This window comes from Piliocolobus tephrosceles, chromosome 5, assembly GCF_002776525.5.
Source record: "Piliocolobus tephrosceles isolate RC106 chromosome 5, ASM277652v3, whole genome shotgun sequence".
Classification (NCBI taxonomy): Eukaryota; Metazoa; Chordata; class Mammalia; order Primates; family Cercopithecidae; genus Piliocolobus; species Piliocolobus tephrosceles.
This window is the reverse complement of record NC_045438.1, coordinates 141301800-141327065: the sequence shown is the minus strand read 5'-3', so window position 1 is coordinate 141327065 and position 25266 is coordinate 141301800. Positions and strand designations below refer to the sequence as shown.

The 25266-nt window shown below is 41.8% G+C and overlaps 1 long non-coding RNA gene across 1 annotated transcript; it reads right to left on the bottom strand.

Annotated features, from left to right (window-relative positions):
- Positions 1-1647: 1647 nt before the first annotated feature.
- LOC113219623 lies at positions 1648-9687 on the bottom strand. The gene is made up of 3 exons (XR_003306597.1): positions 9606-9687; positions 4560-4667; positions 1648-1745 (listed from the first exon to the last, which is right to left on the bottom strand). It is a non-coding gene; the product is annotated as an uncharacterized LOC113219623 (long non-coding RNA).
- Between the last annotated feature and the right edge of the window lie 15579 nt (positions 9688-25266).

The window sequence follows — 25266 nt, the reverse complement described above, 5'->3', positions numbered from 1 at the left end:
GAGGAAGAGAGATTGAAAGAAGGCCACTGTGAATAGAGCAAAAAAGGTATACATGAAGAACAGGGGAAGAACTGAGACTGAAAATTAGAGGCCAGTCACATGAGGCTCACAGGCCATGCAAAAAGTGTGGCATTTTTATCCTGACAGCATTAGGAAGCCATTTAAGAGTCGTAAGCAAAAAGGTGACAAATTCAAATTTGAGAGCTGCAAAAGACACTTCCGGCAGTAGGTGGAATAAGTAGAAGTAGAACGGCCAAAATGGACATGGAAAAATATTTGTGTGGATGCTCCAAGAATCTAGGCAAGAAATGATGAGGACACGGATTAAAAATAAAGTGAGTAAAGACAGAAAGAAGTGATAGATTTAAAATATATTTAGGAAATAAATTTGACAAGGTTTGATGGCAAACTGAAAATGCAGATTAAGGGAAAGGGATTATCAAGGTGAATTTCTGGACTCTGGCTAGAGTGGCTAAATGGATGGAGTGCCACTGTGGATTTTGTTTGATTAATGCAGAAATAATTAAGAAAGTTCTGGATGAAGGGAAATCATACCAGATAGAAATTCTGATTCCCAAAAAGGAATACAGAGCATTTAGAAATAATTGGGCAAATTAAAATTTGTTTTTAAAAGTTTGCTTTTATCTCTTTTTTTTCTCTTTTTCTCTTTTGAGACAGGGTTTTCTCTGTCATCCTGGCTGGAGTGCAGTGGCACAATTGGCTCACTGCAACCTCTGACCCTGGGTTCAAGTGATCCTCCCACCTCAGCCACCCAAGTAGCTGGGAACACAGGCATGCACCACCAGGCCTAGGTATTTTTTTTTTTTTTAAGTTTTAGTAGAGACAGGGTTTCATCATGTTGGCTAGGCTGGTCTTGAATTCCTGAATTCAAGCCATCCACCTGCCTTGGTCTCCCAAAGTCCTAGGATTACAGATGTGAGCCACCACACCTGGCTGCTTTTGTCTTTATTTCTTTATAATATATATAACTATTTAAAGAAAAAAATAACATTTTCTTGAACAACTTATAACATATGTAGATGTAATACAAAGAACAACAAGCAGAACAAAAAGAACGAGGCATCATAATTGAACACATATCGTTGTAAGGCTTCCACATTTTTTGTGAAGTGACACATTAAATGTAGGAAGATTGTGAAGAAGTAACAATATATATTGTAATCCCTAGAGCAACTACTAAAAACATAGTTTAAAAGTCTGTAAGAAAATTCAAGATTTTTAAGAGAAAACCTTAAAATTCAGCCAGATGAAGATTAAAATTAATATAGCAAACTAAGTTTTCCACAGAAGTGTTAGGGATTGCCAAGATTATCGAGGGGGCATTGTGAGGTTGGAGATCAAAAACTTAATTGTTTTAAGTCATTCAACACTTATTCAACACAAGTTTAATGAGTACTATATGCTAAATACTCTAGGCACAGGTGATTTAACATGAAAGAGACTAAAAAACAAAACAAAAAGAAAAGAAAAACTCTGCCTACATAGAGCATACTCCATAGTAAGAAAGACAAACAATAGACTCGCTACATAAATACATTGTATATTATGTATTAGTCTGTTGCTGCATTGCTATAAAGAACTACCCGAGACCAGGTAATTTATAAAGAAAATAAGTTTAATTGACTCACCATTCCACAGGCTGCACAGGAAGCACACCTGGGGAGGCCTCAGGAAACTTACAATCATGATGGAAGGTGAAGGGGAAGCAGGCACGCCTTACATGGCTGGAGAAGGAGGAAAAGAGAGAGAGAGGGAAGGTGCCACACACTTTTAAACAACCAGATCTCGTGAGAACCCACTTATTATCAAAAGAACAGCAAGGGGGATGTCTGCCCCCATGATCCAGCACCTCCCATCAGGCCTCTCCTCCAACACTGGGGATTATAATTCAACATGAAAGTTGGCGGGGCAGGAACTCTATCCTCCCAGGAACAGCTGCAGCTGCCCAGCTGTGGCTGCAGACCTGGGCATCCCTGTGCTCTTGTGGGTCCTGGAAGCCCTGTCCCCGATAAGTTCCAAAGTGCCTGCTCCTGCTGCTTGGCATCTCCCTGGTCCTGGCATCCACTCTGATTTTACAGCAAAGTTGAGGCTGAACCTGGGCACAGTCACAACCTGACCAGGTGTGCACATGCTCAGAGCAGTGCTGACATGCCAGCCCCTGCCACCTTGCCCCCCTCTGGACTTTGAGCACTGGAAAGCATGGGAAGGAGGCTGAAGCCGGGTTGAGGGTGGCTCAGTGTGGGCCTTCAGGCCCAGCATGAACAGCCTGGGCACCATGGAGGACATGATTGATGGTGACAGGAGGCAGACAGGCTCCTGGGTGGAAAGGGGTGGGTCCCCAGTGAAGCCCCACTTTCTTTTTTTTTTTTTTTTTGAGATGGAGTCTCGCTCTGTCGCCCAAGCTGGAGTACAGTGGCCAGATCTCAGCTCACTGCAAGCTCCGCCTCCCGGGTTCAGGCCATTCTCCTGCCTCAGCCTCCCGAGTAGCTGGGACTACAGGCGCCCGCCACCTCGCCCGGCTAGTTTTTTGTATTTTTTAGTAGAGACAGGGTTTCACCGTGTTAGCCAGGATGGTCTCGATCTCCTGACCTTGTGATCCGCCCACCTCGGCCTCCCAAAGTGCTGGGATTACAGGCTTGAGCCACCGCGCCCGGCCAGAAGCCCCACTTTCAAGTCAGGGATGGCCTAAAGCATGGGGGCTGGTCTGTCAGTTCTGGGTGCAGTCCACAGCCTGGCAGGGAGTGAGAACTTTTGGTGCTTTTTCCAGCCACCTATGATCACCCATGGACCAATTGGCATGCACTTCCTCCCTTCTGAGCTCATATAAACCTTCAAACAGACATTGGGAGGACCTGCCTGCGGAAAGGAGCTACCCACTGCAGGTCTCCTCTCTGCTGACAGCTGGATACTCATTGAGACAACCTGTCTGTGGAAAGAAGCCACCCACTTTGGGTCTCCTGAGAGCTGTTCTGTCACTCAGTGAAGCTCCTCTCCCACTTCTTCACCCTCCAGTTGTCCAGATACCTCATTCTTCCTGAATACAGACCAAGCATGGGCCAAAAACTTGGGACCTGCCAAATGGAAGGACTGAAAAAGCTGCAACACAAACAGAGTTGAAACACGCCTCCCTGCTTGCCACGTTGTGGGCAATGAGAAGAAGAGCTGCAGCCCTTAAGTGAGCCTAAATCTAGAGGCTTCCTGAGCCAGTGCTATGACACCCTCTTTGAGGCTCTGTGGCTCCTGGCATCTCCAAGCTTCCAGAAGTCATTGCGTTCCCCTTGTCTAGACATGGGTGCCCACCGTGGAGGTACTTCCACTGCATGCGGTACATCTGTTCCAGCTGCAGCCTTGCACGGAGCTGCCTGCCCCACCGCAGCAGCCAGCATGTTTGGTTGTGCTCACTGGCCAGACCCCCTGCTCACTTGCCCACATACCCCTGGTTGTGTGGCTCACCCTTGGCAGGGGTGGGATCTGAGACAGTAGTGTGAGCTGAGCACAGCCTGCCAGGCTGAGTAGGTGGAACAAGCCCAGTGGTAAGACCAATACTCACTCAGGCAGAAGGAGCTGCCGACCACAGAGGTTTCTGGCTGGCAAAGCAATATCCCAAGGATCCCACGACATTTTCAACTTGCCTTATATGCCTTAACATAATCTATTTACAATGCTAACTCACCCCAATTAGTTTCCCACCCATGTCCTCTCCACAGCACACTGGTGGCTCTTCCAAAGTACTTTATTCCTCTTAGATATTCTAGATTCTCTTAACTGGAGTTACTTTCAATTCCTTTCTCTTTCATCCCCTAAATCTAAACTAAAACATTACTGTTCCTTGCCGAAACAAGCTGTGTCATGGCATTTTTTTTTCAAAAGTTTCTAATAATTCACAATCAACTCTATGACAAAGTCAAACCCTTAGTCCTATTTAGCACAGCAAATTTCACCCTTAACATTTTTAACATAAGGCTACTACCCATTGCCCCATAGAAAACACAGTCTCTTCTACCTCTAAGCCTTGTCTTATATTTTCTCCCCTTAAAATCCCTCAGTTCTCCTTTGACCAAATTGCAACTATATTTCAGTGCACACCAAAATCCCACCCCTTCATAAAATCCTCCAAATCACACTCTCCTTCTCTGAATTCCTATGGGATGTTTTCTCTTTACCACTTAAAATGGATGTGTGTGTTTCCTTGAATTCTTCCTTAATTCCTTGGTTAGAAAAGGCTGCTGAAGAACTGAATACCACAGACAATGCCTAATTGAGAACCTACCTGCTATGCTAGTTACTAAATGCTAGTTACTAAATGCTATGCTAGTTACCAGAAACAAACAAACAAACAAAAACAAAAACATTATGGGAAGGCAGGTAGCAATAGACAACCAATCTTTTAAAATTCATGATCAAAGAGAATAGGCCTTGCTTCCTAGAAAATAAAATATCTAGAATTCAAGTCACTGAATTGAAGTTTTTTGGGCCCCAAACCACCAGAATGAAAGTAGAAAATGTAAGATACTTCAGGAAATGAAAATATAACTCACCCTGAATCCAGCCATCAAGGGCCTAGCAGTCATTCTCTCTTCTTCTGGGTTCTTCTCTTGAAGAAGGGCAGAGTCTTGAGACAGTGGCTCTGAGGGAAGAGAGAGGAGCTATGAAGAAGTCAGCTTGTGTCTACAGCTACCACTTGATATTCTAGAACTACACTCTCCAATATGGTAGCCATTCCCCACATGCAGCTGTTTAAAATTAAATAAAAGACTTAATTATTCAATTGCAATAGTCACATTTCAGTGCTCAATAGCTAATGTGGTTAGTGGCTACTGCACTGAGCAATGCATACATCAAAAATATCCACAAAAGTTCCACTGCATAGCACTGGTCTAGATATCCACATATGTGTATGTTTTTGAAGTCATACCAACTGTATCTTCGGCTCCAGGAAGTAAAGGCAACCAGACATTCCTTGCCACCTCATGACTACAGAAAGGCCACAGGCATTGCATTCTTAATAGTTTGAATGTTTGTCTTCCCAAACTTCTTGTTGAAATTCAATTCCCAGTGTTGGAGGTGGGGCCTAATGGGAAGGTTTGGATCAAGGCAGCGAGCGAATCCCTCATGAACAGCTTGGTGCTATCCCCATAACAAGGAATGGATTCTCACTCTATTCGTTCCTGCAAGAGCTGATTTTTTTTGGTTTTTTTTTTTTTTTTTTTTTTGAGATGGAGTCTCGCTCTGTTGTCAGGTTAGAGTGCAGTAGCACAATCTTGGCTCACTACAACCTCCACCTCCTGGGATCAAGTGATTCTCCTGCCTCAGCCTCTCGAGTAGCTGGGACTACAGGTGCCCACCACCACTCCCCGCTAATTTTTGTATTTTTAGTAGAGACAGGTTTCACTATGTTGGCCAGGATAGTCTCAATCTCTTGACCTCATGATCTGTCCACCTTGGCCTCCCAAAGTGCTGGCATTACAGGCGTGAGTCACTGCGCCAGGCTAGGGCCAGTTGTTAAAAAGAGGCTGGTCCCTCTCCCCACTCTCTCTTTCTTCTTCTCTTGCCATGTAATCTCTGCACATGCCAGCTCTCTTTCACCCTCCACCATGGATGGAAGCAACTTGAAGCTGTCACCAGAAGTAGATGCTGGAGCCATTCTTTTTATATAATCTACAGAACTATGACCCAAATAAGCCTCTTTTCTTTCTAAATTAACCAACTTAGTTATTCCTTTACAGCAGTAGAAGCAGTCTAAGACACCATCCATGGTTTAAGTAGGTTCCAGATAACAAGAGCAGTTACCTAGACGCTACCATAGCATTTACTACCTGTTTTGAAATTATCTTTTGGAGTATCTTTTGCCATCCCCACCACTACACATGAATCAAGATTTTCCCATATTTATATTCCTAATAACAAAACTGTGCCTGGCATATATATGGTAAGTCTTGATATGTTTGGTGAAATGAATAGGCTAAAATTTGTGTCAAATTCACAATTTAGATTTTTAACATATTGAATTCTCACATTCATTCAGCTCTGTAATAAGGACTCTTATAGGCACTGGGGATGCAACAAGTATAAGACAGAATAATCTCCGATGAGTGGGGCAGCAAAAAAAAAAAAAAAAAAAACAAAGCAAAACGAAACCAAACTATACAAGCATATATAAACTCAAGTAGTGATGAACATATTCCCAAAAAAGTAGAATAAAAGGATAAACAAGGCCTTTATTTTAGATGACATGGCCAGGGAAAACTTTTCTGAGAAGGAAACATTTTTATTGGACTTGTGAAAAAAGAGTAAGCCATAAAGATATCTGTGGGCAGACTGAGAAAACAGCAAGTGCAAAGTCTGCAAACAAAATCTTGAGGTTGGAATATCCTTGTCATGATCTAAGAACAAGGAGGCCAGTGTAAGCTAATAGAGCGTAAAAATGAGGAATTTATCATTAAGTGTTATAAAATAATGCTGTTGCCCTTGGTGTTTCAAGTATATAGGAGAAATTGCTTGGCAAATCCTCTCAACATAAGGCATACTGCCCACATTATCAGAGGCAGTGTTGGTTAATGGAATAAACACTCCACTGGGATTGAAGAACCCTGGATTCTAATATCTGAATTAGTAAAATGCTGTACAGCATTAAGCAAGTCACTAACTTCCTTCACTCTTTGTTGGTAACAAAACAATAGGGATAAGAGTATCTATTCCTCTTGTTTTGTAGAACTTTGTAGGGAATAAGCAAGATACAAGATTTGAAAAAGACCCTCTGAATTTAAACATTTGAAAGAAGAGGTTTAGGACATTGCTTCTCAAACTATGGTCCGTAGAGCAGCAGCAACAGCATCACCTGGGAACTTGCCAGAAATGCAAATTAGTAGGCCCAACCCCAGACCTACTGAATCAGAAACTCTGGTGGTGAGTTTAGCGATGTGTTTAACAAATCCTCCAGGTGACTCTGATGAGAGTTAAGAAGCACGAGTTTATAAGAAAATGAAATTGTTAAAACCAGCTCCTGAAAGACCCAAGCAATGGAGAATGTCCTCTTGGAAGTTCAGAATGTTATTGCTTGCAGCTGCCATGAGCTAGTTATTTTATTTTTTATTTTTATTTATTTATTTTTTGAGACGGAGTCTCGCTCTGTCGCCCAGGATGGAGTGCAATGGCGCCATCTTCCGCTCACTGCAAGCTCTGCCTCCCGGGTTCACGCCATTCTCTTGCCTCAGCCTCCCCAGTAGCTGGGACTACAAGTGCCCACCACCACGTCTGGCTAATTTTTTTGTATGTATTTTTAGTAGAGACAGGGTTTCACCGTGTTAGCCAGGACGGTCTCGATCTCCTGAAATCGTGATCCGCCCGCCTTGGCCTCCCAAAGTGCTGGAATTACAGGCATGAGCCATCGCGCCGGGCCATAAGCTAGTTCTAGTTACTATATTGAATGTTTCATATAAACCAGAGGAACTCAGCAGACAGGACCTGGTCCTTACATTGAGTGGAGGAAAAACTACTGGCATTTAATTTGTAGGAGTCAGGGATCCCAGATGTCCTTCAGCACAGGACAATCCCAGATGATTTTTTAAACTTTTGCAGGACATTCAGATGGGTAAAAATTCTATTGATAATTATCGGAGCCTAGAACCTAACTCTTTTTTCACGTACAACCACAGAGTCTTTTTCATTTCTTCTTCTTTTTTTTCCAGTGCTAATATATGATGATCTTCTATAAGGACAACTATGGTCTAAATCAAGGTACTTTGTTCTGAATTTTACTGAGATTCGATCATTTTATCAGCCTGAGTTGCAGTGTGTTCTCTTTCATTTCTCCTTTACTGTTAGAGTTAGGGCATCATATAGCTTTAAAATATGTAGGTTAGGCTTATTGCCAAGTTAATGAATTTTTATTTCTGGATAGAAATGGGGGCATTACAAAATATTTGTTATACAAAGAGCCTGCTTGGTCTGAAAGAGTTGCAAACTATTGAGATATGTTGGGTCATTTAACCTCAAAACAATTTAACTATGAAAATTAAAACCCCCCAAAAGGTTAAATAACTTGTCCAAGGTTACCATAGAGCCAATAAGTTTCAAAGCCAGAATTCAAATTCAGACCTGTTTGGATTCAAAATCCAGACTCAAGAAAAATGTATGTTCACACAAAAACCTGTACATGAACATTTACAGCAGCATCATTCATAACTATTAAAATCTGGAAATGATACAAATGTCCTTCAAAAGGTGAGATTTTTTTTTTAAAAAACTGACACATCTATATACAATATTATTTAGCAATAACAATATTCAGCAAAAAATAAGAAAGTGACAATAATGTGGCCACCTTAAAGGCTTTATACTGAAGGACAGAAGCCAGTGTGAAAATGTTATACACCGTTTTATTCCACTTATATGGCACTCTGGAAAACACAAAACTATAGAGATGGAGAACAATCAGTGGCTGCCGGGGCTAAGGGTGGGGAAAGGGTGTAAATATAAAGGGGTAGCACAAGGAAGTTTCCTGGAGTGAATGAAACAGCTCTGTATCCTCTGGTGGTAGTAACCCGAATCTAAACATGTTCTAGAACAGTAGGCCTCCCCCATGCCAATTTTATTGTATGATAATTTTAAAATTAATTAACCAAACCAGGCTGTTTCCATTGTACTTTGATAGATGAAAGGCTGGCGTGGGGAAAGGGGTGCGTACATTTGAAGTGACCCAGAGAGGGATTTTGATCGTCTTCATACAGCCCCTACTACACAAGGGTGAAATTTCGCTTTCTTCTCAATTTCTCACACGAAAACTCGTGTGTGTGTGTTTTCCTCGGCCTTCACGTGAGGAAAGGGAAAGCTCTCTTTCCTCAAATCAGTTCCCAGAACACACTCGCTCTTCAGCTATTTCTTACTTCTCTTCAGGCAAAGTCGTAGCCTCCACCTTACCTGCTCCAGCCACTGTGACATCACGCAGGTTCCGTTCCTTGCACTACCACTGGTTGTATTTCCTTAGTGACCCTCGGTCTCTTCTGGGAGAGTCCCTGGTCCCAGTCAGCGGGAGCGGCTTCTCCAGTCTGTGGCTCTCCGGGAGTTCGCCTCGTCCCTCCGTCTCAGGCAACCAGCTATTTCTGACCTCTGGAGGCCCGGCTGAGCCCGGAATTTTATAACCAGCGCCCGCTGGCCGTCGTCACCCTCTGAATAATTCCTCGCAAAACTCCCGGGGACCCTTCTTAGTGTCAGTTGCCACAGTCGCCGCCGCTCCTGCGCCTAGAAACCTTCCACGACCCTCAACCCCACACGGCCCAGAGCTGGCTCGGGTTCCCGCAGGATACACTGCACGCCCAGTGGCCTGGAGAGCGCGTCCCGGGCTCCCCTGTGCCTTTTGGAATAAGCGACAAGCGTAGGCATAAAAGTGAGCCTCCACTCCCACCTCTCCAGTGCTCCCCACCCGCTCCTTCTGGCTGCTTTCTTCTGAAAGAGCAAGGCACCCCTGGAAGTTTCAGGCTCCTCCACAGGCGAGTGCCGACCCACCTGTCAGGTAAGAGGTGCAACTGACACTCAGCACGCGGAGGAGCGCGCTGACAAAGTGTTTACCTGTCCGAATGAAGTACCTTGCCTGTTTGTGGGCCGGCTGGCTCTTGCACGCAGAATACATTTCCCAGTGCTGTCTGCGGCTGGAGAGATTTAGGGTTTGGGGCGTGGCTAGCACAGGCCTGAGATCCTAATTGGGAGGTGTAGGGATGGCGGCTGGAGAGTCTGATCTATGTGACACTTCCACTGTGACTAGGGTATAACTTGAATAATTTGTATGCAGTAAAGTTCCTCTGCATTACATCATTGGCAGCTCTCTAGTAAGCAAAGGACAAAAACAGGTTCTCATTATCTCTTTTTATAACACACAAACATTAAACCACTAATTAAAAATCACAGGGCCCCAGAAAAATCAGACACATTTATTTTACAATAAAAATAGCTAATTAAGCACACACTGTATGTCAGGCTCTTTTCTAAGTACTTTACATGTTTTATCGCATTTGAGAAGGCAAAAATCAGCCCTGCTATTAACCAGACTCAATGACACTGACAGGCTGCTGCAAAGTTAACGTCAAGCAATATTTCTACCAAAATGATACTGTAGCAGCTGTAAAGTGTCATAATTGTTAAAGGTGGAGGGAGTCCAGGTTCTCCGCGTCTTGAATAAAGAATTGAACAAATCGCACAAACAAAGCAAGGAAGAGACAAAGGGATTTATTGAAAGTGAAAGTACACTCCACAGGGTACCAAGCATAGGAACTCAAAGACACCGGTACAGAAGTTTTGGGAGTTTAAATACCCCCTGGAGGATTCAATTGGTTACTTCGGTAAGCCCTATGTAAATGGAGAGGATGAAGTAAAGTTACAAAGTCATTTATGGTGTAAGCCATATGGAGAGGATATTTCCTGTTATACCTGAAGTGTGAACCAGCTGTATGTTCCCTGCCTCCAGGCCCTATTTTCCTGCCTCAATAATCACTCTTTTCAAATGTTTATTGTTTCCTTACCAATGGCATGCCCACCTTTGTCTTGCTACTCTCACTAAAAAAAGATAATCTTGTTTGCTGAAATCATGAGATTGTCAAGAATTTTGCTATTTGAAATGAATGAATGATTATTAACACATTACAGATGAGTAAATAGTCACAGAGAGGTTAAGTAACTCACCCAAGGTCATTCACTTGATTTAACTACAGGAGCACATATTCTTAATTGCTGTAGAAACAGGCCCAAGATGTTATTAAAGTTTCACAACTAGCAAATGGCAAAACTAGGATTAGAATTCCTTTCTATTCCCGGTTCAGTCTTTTCCCTATACTATCTCACTGTGGTATTTTTTGGATTGGGGCATATGTGTGTATGTGCTCTCTAGCTCCTCTGCCTGATCTTGTATACATCTCTGTATTACAAATGACAACATCTCTGGGATCCAGTCTCTTCATACTTAAAATAGAAACTAAATCAGTTTCCATCCATTGATAAGGTGTAATGGCGAGGGCTTGAGGCTGAGGCAGGAGAATCGCTCAAACCCGGGAGGTGGAGGTTGCAGTGAGCCAAGATGGTGCCACTGCACTCCAGCCTGGGCGGCAGAGCAAGACTCTGGGTAGGAAGGAAGGAAGGGAGGAAGAGAGGAAGGGAGGAAGGGAGGAAGGGAGGGAGGGAGGGAGGGAGGGAGGAAGGGAGGGAAGGAGGGAGGGAGAAAGGAAGGACACATTCTTGTGAAGTTTGTAAAACTAGGTATTTAGGTGCCTCCTGCTGTCCCTTGATATTATTCCTAAGTATTATTCCTAAGTGGCTCCTTCCACCCATTGTTATGAAGATTAAATGAGTTAATAATGTAATATAATGGTTCTGAGAACACAACCTGGCAAGTGACACAACGAGGATCTAAAGGGAATTGTGAACAACTGAGTCAGATGGAACTGAGAATTAAGTATCTAGAACCTCAGTGCTCCAAAATGAAAAACTGCCATGAGGATTCAAATAAAGCAGGATTGGAAAAATATGAACAATTCAATCTGGAAAATTAAAAATTAGAAAATCACTGTCAAATAAATTAGGCAAGATTAATGAAAGACTAGCAGAAAGCAGAAAGCTCCTGTAGTGTCTGTAGAAACAACAGAGGAGACAATTAACCAGAACTCCCACCACAAGGCAAATTTGATGCAACTTGGTGTTGTCAGTCTCATTAGCCATTTAGTGCTGTGAAAGGAAAATATCTCAGGCCCCCAGTATCACTAAGGAAAACTCAAGCTGGAAACTGCTTAGGGCAAACCTGCCTCCCATTCTATTCAAAGTCACCCCTCTGCTCACTGAGATAGATGCATATCTAATTTGCCTCCTTTGGAAAGGCTAATTAGAAACTCAAAAAATGTTACTATTTATGTAACACTTATCTGTGACCTGGAAGCTTCCTTCCAGCTTCAAGTCTTCCTGACTTTGCTTCAAGTTGTCTTGCCTTTCCAGATGGAGCCAATGTACTTCTTACATATATTCATTGATGTCTCATGTCTCCCTAAAATGTATAAAATCAAGCTGTGCCCTGACCATCTTGGGCACATGTCGTCAGGACTTCCTGAGACTGTGTCACTGGCACGTCTTCAACCTTGGAAAAAAATCTTTCTAAATTAACTGAGACCTGTCTCAGATTTTTTGGGTTCACAGTGTTTAATCTTAGTCCAAGAAGAAATTCAGTGGTTCCTGTTTAAAGTTCACAACCTTCAATGATGCAGCAAGAGATAGAAAAATATATATACACATATGTGTGTGTATAACGTGTATATGTATATTTGTGTGTGTATTTACATATAGAGAGAAAAATAAATGCTGCTGAATTTGGATCTGGATCCTATAGATTTACAAACTTCACAAGAATGTGTACGTGTTTTAAAAAAAAAATTGCATGATCTGAATAAGAAATTATATAAATTTATTGAATGGTCTATTTACATAACTTGTTTCCAAATATTTTAATTGATGTAGAACTTTAAAGTATACAGGTGGGTTTTAACGAATATATGTGCCTGAGTAAAAACCACCCCTAGTCATCATATAGAACTTTCTTTCTTCCCATAAAATTCCCTGGCACCCCTTTGTAGTCAGTATTCCTGTATATAACATTTTAGTGATTTCCCATTAAGTATATCAAATAAGAACATTTTTATTAAAAATATATTTGAAGCTGTGCATGGTGGCATGTGCCTATGGTCCCAGCTATTTGGAAGGATCTCTTTAGCCTATGAGTTTGAAGCTGTAGTGAACTATAACTGTGCCACTGTACTCTAGCCTGGGTGACAGAGCATGACTCTGTCTCTAAAAAAAAAAAAAAAAAAAGTGTATATTCCTCTCTCTATATATATATGAATCATAGATTCCACAATGAAAATTTATGTTGTACTTTATTTGAATCCTTGCTGTTGGTATTTGTAACTAACAACTGATTTTGCAAATGAAAACCAGCATTACTGAGCTTTACATACTCAAACTGCTTCACATGCCAGTTGTTACAGCTGTGCTAAAACTATAAGGTCATTAACCCAACAACAGATGAATTGAAGTTAATTGAAATTTTATTTGTATTTGAAGTTAATTGAAATTTTATTTGTATTTTCCATTTATTGTCACTGTATACTGACCTAAAGAAGTAGAGACAAATAATTTTAGTATATTGTTGCTATGTCTGTTAGTTTGGTGGTATTACAAATTGCAGTGCCATACAATTTGGAGTATACTTTATTAGAGTTGAACTTATACTGATTAATAGTCACCTAAAACTAAATAGAAATTAATTTAAAGGGAAGAGCAAAGTATTTGTTGTGATGGGAAAGCAGAATAAATCAAGTTTTCCAGTTCCATCATATTTAGGTCATTTCTTTTCCTCCTATGTTATAGGTGATTTGTTTTTCTAAGACCTGCCAAGTGGGCACAAAAGAACCAGTGGGTAGGCAAGTGTAGGAGCAAAACTGCACGTTTATTTTTGGTCACCTAAGGTGTGGGGGAGAAGTCTGTCGGCCTCCGGCGAAGGAGGCCGGCAGAGTCCCCCGGTGGGGCTCTCGGACGGACTTCCCACAGTCCCGACATCCCGACAGGAGTGGGGCTGTGAGAAGGCCGCGTGGCTCACTGGCCGAGAGTGGCTTTTCTAGGAGTGGGAGGGCAATAGGCGGGGCACGGGCGTGTCGGGGGGCGTTCCGCAGGTGCGACCAGGTAAATCTTGGTCTCTTCGGATTGACGTCACCTGGTGCATGCCCAGTTGGTCTGCACCTTCCCGGGCGCTGGCTGCATTTTCGCGCGCGGGAAGAGTTGGTGGTGAAGAAGAACCCGGAAGTGCACCATCTTGCCTCTGTTCGTCCAAACAGTCCAACCTTTTATTGATAATAGTGATAAAGGGGCGCCGTGGTCTGTCTGGCTACTTACTGCTGTTAAGGGGCGTCGTTAAGGTCGGGGCCCATGGTTGGTATTTGGACGCACGGATGAAAAATAAAATAAGGCACAGTATTAGTATAGGAATGAGGAATGGAAGCATTTGTTGGAATATGGGCAAAACCCTGAAGGAAGGTCCTGGCAAGGTTGGGGAGTATGAGATAGTTAAGAAAATTTAGTAAGTTTGAGGCGAGTGGGGGAAAGCCAAACTGATTTCCACTGATTGCTTTCGGTAGGGGCCCTTTTTAGTTGGGAATGAGGAATGAGTGCGTAAAGTAGTTGTTAGCCAGGCAGCAATTAAGGAGTGGAGTTTTGTGTGGAGTGGATGTCTTTCCCCTTACTCCTACTACAGAGATATTGGATGGAAGGCTAGGTCCAGAGAAGGATGGCAAAACAGAATAGGTAGCCTCGCTGTTGATTAAAAAATTAATTGTCTTACCCGCTACCAGGAGAGTTACCCACAGCTCGGCGAGGGTGACGGGGGTCCCCGAGTCTCGGCACCTTCAGTTGTCATCGTCCAGATGTAGGAGCTGGAAGGAGCTCCCAGGATCCTGGGAAAGGGGGTCACATGGAGGCATGGCACCTGTTCTCAGGGTGGGGCAATCATACTTCCAGTTTCCTCCCTGCTGGCAAGCAGGGCAGGAGGTTGCTGGTGGACGAGGGTTAGGACATTCACTGGCCTAATGTCCTGATGCCTTGCACTTATAGCAAGGCTGCATTGGGGCTCGGGGACCTTGTGGACACCTGTTGGCATAGTGTCCTGCCTTGCCGCACTTATAGCAGGCAGGCTCCTTTTGTAGCTTTGGAGTCTGTGGGGTGTGTGCTCTCTGGTCTGGGGTTACGACTGGGCTGTAAAGCCGCTGCTAGGAGCTGTAACTCAGCCATCTCCTCTCTGGAGCTATAGACCTTAAAGGCTAATTTAACTAGGTCTTGTATTGGTGTCTAAGGACCATCCTCTACCTTTTGAAGTTTTTTACGAATATCAGGAGCTGATTGAGAAATGAAATAAGACGCCAAAATGGTGGCCCCTGTCGGGGAGGCCGGATCTAACTGGTTATATTGGGTTAGAACCTCAGTCAGTTTAGGGTAGAGGTTAGGATAACCTGGAGGTCATGCCAAGTTAAGTCATAGGCCTGACAAAGGTGTCTAAATTCCTTTATGTATATGGTAGGATTAGCTGAGAAATCACCTAAACGCTTCTCAATTTTGGAAAGATTGGCCAATGAAAAAGGGACATGTACTCTGACTACCCCCTCCGCCCCAGCCACTTCTCGCAAAGGTGCTAACACTGTAGGAGGGTGTGGGCAGAGATAGGGGACTCAAGACAGCCAGTTGAGGGCCCCGAAGGAGGCACCGGACTGAGTGGATTACTAGTAGATAAGGAGGAGGAAGGAGGAGTCTGGATGGGGGGAGGAGGAGGAGTCTGGGCAGGAAGGGGGGGTGGGGAGAGCGGGGAGAGAAGGAGTATAGGGACGAGAGCCTAAGGCCCAAAAGCCTTGTATGTAATTAATTTCAGACCACTTGCCTAGCCGCTGGCAGAAATTGCTGAGGTCGATCACGCCACAGTGGAAAGGAAAATTAACCGCTTCCTCCTAAGGTCTTGTTCAAGCTGTAAGGTTTTTAAATTGGCTAGGAGGCACCCTAAGGGGGTGCTCTTTGGAAATTTGGACTGGGGGGTTTCCCATTTGTCTCCTCTTTACTTACACAATGGACACAATGGAAATGGAAGTGGATCTCTGCCTGGCTTCAAAGCGTCCTTTGGAACCAGCAGAGACAGACTGGAGGCTCATGGAGCCAAAGTGGAGATTACCTTCAGGCGGACGTCTCCGTCCTGAATGGGTCTCCCGAGCCACATGGTGGCTCCCGAACCACTTGGTGGCTCAAAATGGACCTCGGACCTGTGCAGGATTTTGGCCGAGGGAGGTAAAGAGGAGACAAAGGCACTTACCCCAGAGAGGCCGTGAGAGTGAGCGAAGCAGGTCTCAGGTCCTGGTCTGTCCGCGGTGTGGAACGAGGAGGAGGAGGCTCCCCGGACCCTGGGGGCCCTGAGGAGGGGTCTCCTCCCGGGTTTCGGCACCAACTGATTTGTTTTTCTAAGACCTGCCGAGTGGGCACAAAAGAACCAGCGGGTAGGCAAGTGTAGGAGCAAAACTGCACGTTTATTTTTGGTCACCTAAGGTGTGGGGGAGAAGTCTGTTGGCCTCCGGCGAAGGAGGCCGGCAGAGTCCCCTGGTGGGGCTCTCGGACGGACTTCCCACAGTCCCGACATCCTGACAGGAGTGGGGCTGTGAGAAGGCCGCGTGGCTCACTGGCCGAGAGTGGCTTTTGTAGGAGTGGGAGGGCAATAGGCAGGGCACGGGCATGTCGGGGGGCATTCCGCAGGTGCGACCAGGTAAATCTTGGTCTCTTCGGATTGACGTCACCTGGCGCATGCCCAGTTGGTCTGCACCTTCCTGGGCGCTGGCTGCATTTTCGCGCGCAGGAAGAGTTGGTGGTGAAGAAGAACCCGGAAGTGCACCATCTTGCCTCCGTTCGTCCAAACAATAGGTATCTCAAGGAAACTGATTTATCCTTATCTTACCTTTCAATCTAAAGCCCAATCTCTTAAACTGACATAATCTCACTTAATGTGAATAACTAGCATTAAAAACTCCAGGAGAACCCAGTCATCAGGGAACCCCCCCATACTTTTGTGAGTTTTACCTCCAGGAATTCAGCAAAGTTCTCACAGTGAATATCAGAGAAAATTCCTCTCGTGCTTCTAGTAGAGAAAATTTTAATAAAAGGAACCATTTTGAAATATGCCACAGCATTCTGTACTTCTTAACAAAGTCAGCCTTAAAAAAAAAAAAAAAAAAAAAAAACTATTTAACCAGAGCCTAACCTGCTGGGCTTTTATCAGGGCCTAATAGACTTTGGGAAACAGAAATACCCAACTCCAGTCATCTCTAGCCTCCCACATGGAAGAAGGGAAATACCCAACTCTAGCCCACTCTAGTCATCCTGTCCCATCAAAGGGAGGTAGGGGAAACTGAGAAAGGTGTGAGGTTTCCAATCCAGAGATCTAGACTGACCAAAAGACTGAGACCTACTCAAAGAACTATAAATGCTTCCCCTTCCCCTATACCTTGATACCACATTTCTAAAGGCCTAGGGATGGTTGCTTGAGCCCAGGAGTTCAAGACCAGTCTGGGCAACATAGTTAAGATCTTGTCTATACAGAAAAACTAATCAGGCATGGTGGTATGTGACTGTAGTCCTAGCTACTTAGGAGGCTGATGTGGGACGATTGCTTGACCCAGGAGGTGGAGGGTGCAGTGAGTCATGACCATGCCACTGCACTGCAGCCTAGGTGACAGAGCAAAACTCTGTCTCAAAAAATGTTTTAGGCTGGGTGTGGTGGCTCACACCTGTAGTCCCATCACTTTAGGAGGCCAAGACAGGCGGATCACCTGAGGTCAGTGAGACCAGCCTGGCCAACATGGTGAAACCTTGTCTCTACTAAAAATACAAAAATTAGCTGGGCCATGGTGGCATGCACCTGTAATCCCAACTACTCAGGAGGCTCAGGTAGAATTGCTTGAATCCAGAAGGCGGAGGTTGCAGTGAGCCGAGATTGGGCCACTACATCCTGGGTGACAGAGCAAGACTCCATCTCAAAAAAAAAAAAAAAAAAAGGCAGATCACCTGACATCAGGAGTTCAAGAGCAGCCTGGCCAACATGGTGAAACCCCGTCTCTACTAAAAATACCAAAAATTAGCCAGGCATAGTGATGGGCGCCAGTAATCCCAGCTACTCAGGAGACAGATTTATCATTATAGGAGGCTGAGACAGGAGAATTGTTTGAACTCGGGAGGCGGAGGTTGCAGTGAGCTGAGACTGCACCATGGCACTCCAGCCTGGGCAACAAGAGGGAAATTCTGTCTCAAAAAAAAAAAAAAAAAAAAAAAAAAAAAAAAAAAAAAAAAAAAAAAAGCAAAACTAAATGGCCTATTTGCAGCAGTTCTTTTACTCAGCACAGCATTTGCAGATATCAAGAAAATACAAGGCGTGTGAAAAAGGTAAAACATAAAACAAAACAAAAACAAATACACACAGACAGTTTAAAGAGGAAGAGCAAGCATCAGAACCAGACTCACATATGGTAAGGATGTTAGAATTCTCATACCAGAAATTTGAAACAACCATGATTAAGAAGATTAAGATGTTAAAGTCTCTGATGGATAAAGTAGATACCATACAAGAATAGATAGGTAATGAAAGCATAGAGATATAAATTCTAAGAAGCAGAAAGAAATGCTAGAGATCAAAAGCACTGTAACAGAAATGAAAATGATTTTGATGGCCTTACTGGTAGACCAGACATAGCAGAAAAAAAGAATCTCTGATCTTGATGTTTATCCTAATAGAAAGCATCAAAATTGAAAAGCAGGCTGAACACAGTGCTCACACTTGTAATCCCAGCACTTTGGGAGGCCAAGGTGGGCAGATCACTTGGGGTCAGGAGGTTAAGACTGGCCTGGCCAACATAGTAAAACCCCATCTCTACCAAAAATACAAACATTAGCTGGGAGTGGTGGCGCATGCCTGTAGTCCTAGCTACTCAGGAGGCTGAGACTGGAGAATGGCTTGAACACAGGAAGCAGAAGTTGCAGTGAGCTGATACTGTGCCACTGTACTCCAGACTGGGCAACAGAGTCAGACCCTGTCTCAAAAAAAAAAAAAAAAAAAATCAAACACAAAACTGAAAAGCAAAGAGAACAAATTCTGAAAAAAACAGAATATTTAAGGACCGGGACAACTACAAAAAGGTATAACATATGTATGATAGGAATACCAAAAAAAGAAGAAAGACACCGAGAGAGAGAGACACAAAGACAGGGGGTGGGGAAGGAAGGAATAAAGAAAGAGAAAAAAATATTTGAAACAATAATGACTGAGAATTCTCCCAAATTGATGTCAGATATCAAACCACAGATCAAAGTGGCTTAGAGAACACTGAGCAAAATAAATGCCTTAAAAAACTACACCTAGTGGCTTGGTCAGTTTGAGTCACTATAACAAATTATCATAGACAAGGTGATGATAATTTGTTATCAACAAAAGAAATTTATTTCTTACACCTCTGGGTTCTGAAAATCTGAGATCAGGGTGACAACATAATTGGATTTGGGTGAAGGCCCTCTTCTGGGTTGCAGACTACCAAGCTCTTGTATCTTCACACAGTGGAGAGCAGAGAAAGGAAATAAGCTCTCTCATGACTCTTATAAGGGCACTAATCCTATTAATGAGGGCCCCACCCACATGGCCTCATCTAATCTATGTTACTTCCTAAAGGCCCCATCTCTCAATAATACCACATTGAGGGGTAGGGTTTCAACTTATAAATTTTGGGGAGACACAAACATTTAGTCCAGAACACCTAGGGATAATATTTTTAAGCTACAGAAAATCAAAATTAAAGAAAAATCCTGGAAGAAGCCATAGAGGGGAAAAAACAGCTTATATATAGAGGAGTAAGGATAAGATTTACATTTGACTTCTCAGAAACCATGCAAGGAAGAAGAGAGTGGAGTGAAATATTTAAGTGTTTACAGATTAAAAACCACCTATTCTGTACTCTGAAAAAATTATCCTTCGAAACTTGAGAAAAAATAAAGACTTTCTCAGAGAAACAAAAGTTGAAGGAATTTGTTGCCAGTAGACCTGTCTTGCATGAAATGTTAATATAATTTCTTTAGGGAGAAGGACAATAACAGAAGCTAGAAACTTGGAAATACATATATATGTATATAACATGGGCCAGGTGTGGTGGCTCAAGCCTGTAATCCCAGCACTTTGGGAGGCAGAGGTGGGCAGATTACTTGAGGCTAGCAGTTCAATCCCAGCCTGGCCAACATGGTGAAACCTTGTCTCTACTAAAAATACAAAAATTAGCCTGGTTTGTTGGTGCATGCCTGTTATCCCAGTTACTCAGGAGGCTGAGGCACAAGAATTGCTTGAACCTAGGAAGCGAAGGTTGCAGTAAGCCAAAATCACACCACCGCACTCAAGCCTGGGCGACAGAGTGAGACTCTATCTCAAAAAAAAAAAAAAAAAAAAAGATAATGAATAAGTAAAGGTAAAATAAAAACATTTTTCTTATTCTTAGTTGACGTAGTACAGCCAATTTTTAATTGACCTAAAAGTTTGTTCAAAATAATAACAACAATGTATTTATTCAATGATATATTATGTATATTCAATTACATATACACACACTCTTATGTATACTTCTGTATATGCAAAATGAGTGACAGCAATGAACCAAGGAACAGAAAGAAGAAATTAGAATTATTTTGTTATTGGCCAGGCGCTGTGGCTCATGCCTGTAATCCCAGCACTTTGGGAGGCCAAGGCAGGCAGATCACCTGAGGTCAGGAGTTCAAGACCAGCCTGGCCAACATGGTGAAACCCCATCTCTACTAAAAGTACAAAAATTAGCTGGGTATTGGGAGAACCCCACCTCTGATATTCAACGCGGGTCCTTTTCTATTTTCCCTAAGTGACGGCTGGTCTGAGAAATAAAGGGAAAGAGTACAAAAGAGAAAAATTATAAAGCTGGGTGTCTGGGGGAGATATCACATTTCTGCAGGTTCCATGATGCTCCCTGAGCCGTAAAATCAGCAAGTTTTTATTAGCAATTTTCAAAAGGGGAGGGAGTATACGAATAGGGTGTGGGTCACAGAGATCACATGCTTCACAAGGTAATAAAATATCACAAAGCAAATGGAGGCAGGGCGAGATCACAGGACTACAGGACGGGGCAAAATTAAAATTGCTAATGAAGTTTCAGGCACACATTGTCATTGATAACATCTTATCAGGAGACAGGGTTTGAGAGCAGACAACCCGTATGACCAAAATTTATTAGGCGGGAATTTCGTCGTCCTCATGTCTGGGAGTGCTACGGGAGACGGGGGCTTATTTCATCCCTTTGTCTATGACGGTAAAAGACAGCTGTTCCCAAAGTGGCCATTTTAGAGGCCTCCCCTCAGGGACGCATTCTCTTTCTCAGGGATGTTCCTTGCTGAGAAAAAGAATTCAGTGATATTTCTCCTATTTGCTTTTGAAAGAAGAGAAATATGGCTCTGTTCCACCCGGCTCACTGGCAGTCAGAGTTTAAAGTTATCTCCCTTGTTCCCTGAACATTGCTGTCATTTTGTCCTTTTTTCAAGGTGCCCAGATTTCATATTGTTCAAACACACATGCTCTACAAACAATTTGTGCAGTTAACACAATCATCACAGCATGCTGAGGCGACATACGTCTTCCTCAGCTTATGAAGATAACAGGATTAAGAGATTAAAGACAGCCATAGGAAATCACAAGGGCATTGACTGGAGAAGTGATAAGTGTCCATGAAATCTTTACAATTTATGTTCAGAGATTGCAGTAAAGACGGGCGTAATAAATTATAAAAGTATTAATTTGGGGAACTAATAAATGTCCATGAAACTTTCACAATTTATATTCTTCTGCCATGGCTTCAGCTGATCCCTCCGTTTGGGGTCCCTGACTTCCCACAACAGCCGGGCATGGTGGTGGGCACCTGTAATCCCAGCTACTTAGGGGGCTGAGGCAGGAGAAGCCTGAACATGGGAAGTGGAAGTTGCAGTGAGCCAAGATCATGTCACTGCACTCCAGGTTGGGCAACAAGAGTGAGATTCCATTTCAAAAAAAAAAAAAAAAAAAAAAGAATTTTTTTTATTATAAGGTACTTGCCATACTACCCATGAAGCTTTATAGTGTTATTTGAGAGTGGACTCAGATTAGTTGTAAATATATATTGCAAACTCTAAATTAACCACTTAGAAAAAAGAAGTATACCTAATATGCTAATAAAGAAAAAAAAGAAAATCATATAAAGAGTTCAATTAAAACAAAAAAGTCAGAAAAAAAGTGGTAGACAAAAATAAGAACAAAGGCAACAAATAGAAAACGGTTAACAAGCATAGAGGATATTAATCCAACTATATCAATAATACTTTCAACATCAGTGGTCTAAATGCACCATTATAAGGCAGAGATTGTGAAGAAATAATATATGTTGCCTATAGGAAACTCACTTTAAAGATAAAGACATATATAGATTAAAAGTAAATCAATAAAGTTATACCATACTAACACTAATCAAAAGAGAGCAGAAGTAGCTATATTAATTTCAGACAGAGCAGACTTCGAAGCAAGGAGAGCTATGAGGAATAAAAAGGGGAATTATGTAATGAGAAAGGGGTTAATTCTCTAAGAAGATATAATCCTTAATGTGTATGCACCTAAAAACAGACTTTCAAAATATATGAGGCAAAAACTGATAGAACTTCAAGAAGGAAGAGATGAATCTACTGTCACAGAAATCTCAAATATTCTTTATCAGAAATGTGCAGATCCAGGAAGCAGAAAATCAGTAAGGATATAGTTGAAATCAACAACATCATCAATCAACTGGATATAATGGCCATCTTAGACTTCATCCAAGAACAGCAGAATACTCTTTCTTCTCAAACTCACATGGAACATTAATCAATATAGACCATGTTCTGGGCTGTAAAACATACCTTAATAAATTTAAAAGAATAGAAACTATACAGTGACTTATCTCAGATGACAATAGATTTAACTAGAAATCAATAACAGAAAGCTCATTGGAAAATCTCCCAAATACTTGGAGATTAAGCAATACACTTCCAAATAATACATGGGTCAAAGAAAAAATGCCAAGAGCAATTAAAAGATATTTGAACTACATGAAAATGAAAACACAACTTAGCAAAATTTATGGAATGCTGTGAAAGCAATGCTTAGGGGGAATTTATGGCAATGAGTATACACATATTAGAAATAGCATAAAAATACCTAGGAATAAATTTAACCAAGGAAGTGAAAGATCTGTACACTGAATACTGCAAGACATTACTTAAAGAAATTAAAGAAGACCTAAATAATTGGAAAGACATCCCATGTTCATAGGTTGGAAGGCTAACTATTGATAAGATGATAATACTATTTGATATATAGATTCAATGTATTGCTTATAAAAATTTCAACCTTTGTTTGCAGAAATAGAAAATCCCATCCTAAAATTCATATGGAAAATCAAATTACCCTGAATAACCAATGAAAACCTTGAAGAAAGAATAAAGTTTAAAGACACACACTTCATAATTTCAAAACTTTACACAAGCCTACAGTAACCTAAAGAGTGTGGTGCTTGAGAATAGGTATATAGACCCATAAAACAGAAAAGAGAGCCCAGAAATAAACCTCGCATATATGGTTGATGGATTTTCAACAAGTGCCAAGACCATTCAATGGGAAGTGGACAGTGTTTCCAACAAATGGTGCTGGAAAAACTGGATATCCAAATGCAAAACAATAAAGTTGTAGTATTTACACCATCTACAAAAATTAACCCAAAATGGATCAAGGACTTAAATTTAAGAAGTAAAACTATAAATCTCTTAGCAGAAAACATAAAAATCTTTATTAGAGAAAGTAATTTTCAAGTATGGCACAGGTGATAAAAATAAATTGAGCTTGATCAAAATCAAAAAGTTTTATGCATCAAAGGACACTATCAAAAGAGAGAAAAACTTCACAGAATGGGAGAAAATATTTGCAAATCATATATCTGAAGAAGAATTCATATCTGGAATATATAAAAACTTATGCAACACAACAAAACCTACTTCAAAATAGGCAAAGGATTTGAACAGACATTTCTCCAAAAGAGACATACAAATAAGCACATGACAAGATGCTCAACATCACTAGCCATTAGGGAAATGTAAATCAAAGCCACAATGAGATAAAGCTTCATACCAATTAGGATGACTATAATACAACAACTACAACAAAACGGAAGTTAACAAGTGTTGGCAAAGATGTGGAGAAACTAGAACCCTCCTGCACTGCCGATGGGAATGTAAAACGATGCAGTCGTTATGGAAAACAGTTTGATGGTTCCTCAAAAAAGCTGATCACAGAATTACCATATGATTTAGCAATTCAACGCCTAGGTGTATATCCAAAGAATTGAAAACAGTGACTCAGATACTTGTACACCAATGTTCATAGCAGCATTATTCACAATGGCCAAAAGGCGGGAACCACCCAAGTGTTCAACAAGAGATGAATGAATAAACAAAATATTATGTATGTATAGTTATACACTGTTTATGTATAAACACACACATATACACAATGGAATATTATTTAGCCATTAAAAGGCATGAAGGATACATGCTGCAATATGAATGAACCTTGAAAATATTATGCTAATTAAAATAATCCAGAAATAAATGGACAAATATTGTATTATTTTACTTATACGGCATATCTAGAACAGGCAAATTCATAGAAACATAATATAAAATAAAGGTTACCAGGGATGGCGGGGAGCAGGGAATAGAGACTGCTCAATGGGCATCTTTAGGGATGATGAAAATGTTCTAGAATTAGATAGTGATGGTACTGTTGTGAATACACTAAAAACTTTATTGTATGACTTTAAAATGGTAACTTTAATGTTATGCGTAGTTTACCACAGTTTGAAAGTATTTTTAATTTTTAAAAATAGGAAATGATAAAATTAAATTTTATCTAATTCTTTCCAGCTTTATAATTTGGATCCTGCTTCTTCCTGCTTTATAATTTGGATCCTGCTCCTTTGTACTTCAAGGCTCATGCTTTATACTTACTTGATGTTTCTATGGTACTTGTGCACAGCTGTCATATATCAGATCTGCAGTTTTGCACACGCGTTCCACTCTTCTAGTTCCTCAAATATTTGTAAGGTTGCCCTCCTCTATGTTTTCCATTAAATCTTCCATTAGTTAAACCACTCCAATGTCCCTCGATCCATAAGTTTCCCCTACTCTGAACTCCCAGGGCACATTGTGCAACTTCATTACCTTATATTAAAATTATCTGGAATTTTAAAAAAATCTACTAGATTATGGTAGTGTCCTGATTTTATTCATCTTTTTCTTTTGGTGAAATTTGAGACGTGTCTTGCATTTAACAGTATTTAAGCATCTAGATTGTGCAACGGAGCCAGTCTGGAGAGACCACCTGCATCAGAATTATCTGGGATGCCCGTTGAAAATGCAGTGTTTCAGGCCAATGAGTCAATATCGGAGTGTAAATCTTGTGAAGCTGTGTTTTAACAAGCTCGCTTGATTTATTTGTGTACGCTATTTAAAACTCTGTGAACCACCGGTGTAGGCTATACTTTGTAGTGTATTAAGGTGGTCTTCGGTACTTCTCGCAGACCCCCC